This window comes from Anneissia japonica, unplaced genomic scaffold (genome assembly GCF_011630105.1).
Source record: "Anneissia japonica isolate Jap-2015-1 unplaced genomic scaffold, ASM1163010v1 scaffold284860_len1800451_cov186, whole genome shotgun sequence".
NCBI classification, from domain to species: domain Eukaryota; kingdom Metazoa; phylum Echinodermata; class Crinoidea; order Comatulida; family Comatulidae; genus Anneissia; species Anneissia japonica.
This window is the reverse complement of record NW_022706010.1, coordinates 942,382-945,092: the sequence shown is the minus strand read 5'-3', so window position 1 is coordinate 945,092 and position 2,711 is coordinate 942,382. Positions and strand designations below refer to the sequence as shown.

The 2,711-nt window shown below is 35.3% G+C and overlaps 1 protein-coding gene across 1 annotated transcript in view; it reads right to left on the bottom strand.

The window, feature by feature from the left end:
• Positions 1-2,711, bottom strand: part of LOC117105985 (urea transporter 2-like) — a 10,675-nt gene that overhangs the window by 2,076 nt on the left and 5,888 nt on the right. The window lies entirely within an intron of this gene.

The following is a 2,711-nucleotide window of genomic DNA, read 5'->3' as shown; positions in this document are numbered from 1 at the left end:
GGTGGGGGGACAGGGCGTCCATGCGTTCCCCCCCCCCCCACTTATCAAAGTGAGGGGATCATATCGATATCCCCTTCACTTTTCACCAATCTTCTATAATTAAATCCCCACTTTTAAATAAAAAGGAGAGAATAACAATTACGCATGACTCATGAATTTTGTCTGTTCGCTTTTCTAAGTGCCGTACGTATTTTCCGGACCAAAACCGAGTAAAAACGGAATTGTTTATACATTTCGTAACCATCTCAGAAACCAGTAGATCGATTTTATGGGTGCAACGGTTATCAGAGGCTAAATTTATTGTGAAAACAATGTACTGAACTTTGTTAAAATTGGAAGCGTGTATACTTATTAGGCCAATATTTTTACAAACTTAAAAGTGCACTACTATAAACGATTTATTCCCTTTGTATATTATTATGACCGTACGTTATGCTAGTGTTTAATATTATCTACATACATAGGATTACTGTTTTTCCTAACTTAAAAAAATTATAGTTAGTCAATTGAATTTTATATAGCCATTATGAAACAATAATTATACAGCCTTTGCCACGGATATGTCTATTTCGATTAAGTGATAGGCCTACCAAAAGTTTACAAACTCCAGTGTTACGTTGACGCAATCTCGCAATGACGTCATAATAATCAGTGGCGGATTCAAGTGGGGCCGAGCCGACCCTAAATTTTTCAAAATTATTTTTAAAAAATGGAAAAAAACAAAGGAAAATTATAATAAGAATTTAGGTCTGAGAGCGCCATTTCCGGCAATCTAGAGGTGTCATAATCATAAAATTTCTTTCCTCAGCCCCAACCATGGTGGGACTGATGTGATCTACTGAGGTGATCTACCGCCACTGATAATGATAAATTAAGTAAATCACCTTTATGCTTGTGAAATCAAAATGCTAACTAATGTTTTGTGTGCTCCCTCCCTAGTCCTGTTTGATCGTAAATTAGACGGTATTATTTTCACTCACAATGGTGTAGTCGCAATATTACTTACACAAAAGTGAAATTCAAATAAAGGAGAAAAGCAAAAACCTCCTGATTGATTTTTGTTCTAAATCCAAACCCGTTCCATCTGGCGTCCCCCTAGGGTCTATCCTTGGTTCTTTATTTTTTAATTTATTCATTAATGATCTTCCTTATTTTGTCAATAACTCACATTGCCTTATGTACGCTTATGATCTGAAGCTGTATCGTATTGTCGGGATTGAGAGTGATGCCAGGGGTCATCAGGAAGATCTTGATGCTGTTGTTGCATGGAGTCGGCACTGGGGTCTTTCTCTCAATGTCTCCAAATGTAAATCAATGTCTGTTTCTCTTAAATTAAAACCTTTATATTTTCCTTATAAAATTCTGTTCATCGCGATCTGGGTGTCTTCATCGACTGTAAGCTTACATTTTGTAAACATATTGATCATCTTATTAGTAAGGGAAACAGAATGCTTGGGTTCATTTGGAGACATTGTAGAGAAATAAATAGCCCTGATGCCATTATTGCCTTATATCGTTATTTAGTTACTTCTCATTTTGAATATTGCTATGTTATTTTTAGTTCTACATCCGAATCTCAGTTAATTCGCATCGATAGGATGCATTTTAAGTTTATTAGGTTTTTTGAAAAATGTTTTAATCGCCCTTGCAAATTAATGTGTCCTAGGAATAGATTTTTATTTCACGATATGGTTTTTCTCTATAAATGTGTTAACTTGTACTTTAGTTGTGATCTTGTACATCTGTTTCGTTTGCATGTTAATTCTAGTCTTCGTTCCTGTCCTACCTTTAATGTCCCCTTTTGTAGAGTTGATGTCTGTAAACGTAGTTTTATTTCTAGACTTTCTCTTCAATATAATTCTCTTATTTTAACCTCTATTTTTAATGTCTATATTTCGTTCTATTATTATTAATCATTTGAATAGGTGAGATTTTTGTACTCTTTCGTCTATATATTTGATATATTTAAATTTTATATATTTTACCAGCCTGTTAGTGGCGATGATTCGCTGTTGGTTTGATGAAATTAAATAAATAAATAAAAGTACTGTACATGCGAAAAGACTAAATTAATGACTGTTTTAAGTTTATCTTATTTGTTTTTCATGGTTCGAATTTTGATACGTTACAAGCTAATCAGTAGATAATAAATCATTATTTTTATGAAGGTTTAGTTTGCACGAAATGAATAAGCAGGCATAACTATGACTAAAAAGATAATTTTAAAAACTTTTTTATGATGAGTATTTCAGTGGCAGATTCGAGGGGCCCAGCCGGCCTACCATCCCAATTTTTTTTTTTCGAAATTAAAAGTGAAAAAAAATTAAAATTAAATTCAAATTCAGTCTGAGAATGCCATTTCCGACCAACTAGAGGTGCCATAATCATCAATTTTCTTACCTAAGCCCCAACCATGGTGGGGCTGAGGTGGTCTACACTCTCCATTTGTAAAAGTCCCTCTCTGGGCCCAGCTCTATTTCAAATTACTGGATCCGCCACTGGATATTTTGAAAATATCGTATGGCAATAAATGTTAATTACATTGCTTAAAATCAATTAAAAGGCTATGTGCGCCAGAGTTTCCGGGGGCTTCGACCCCTGGTCCCCAACCAAGGCTTGGGCCTACGGCCCAAGGCTCATTATTTTCATTTCGTCCCCCCCCCCCCACTTTCAACCACGGATCGACGCCCTTGACTGTATATGTACCTTTG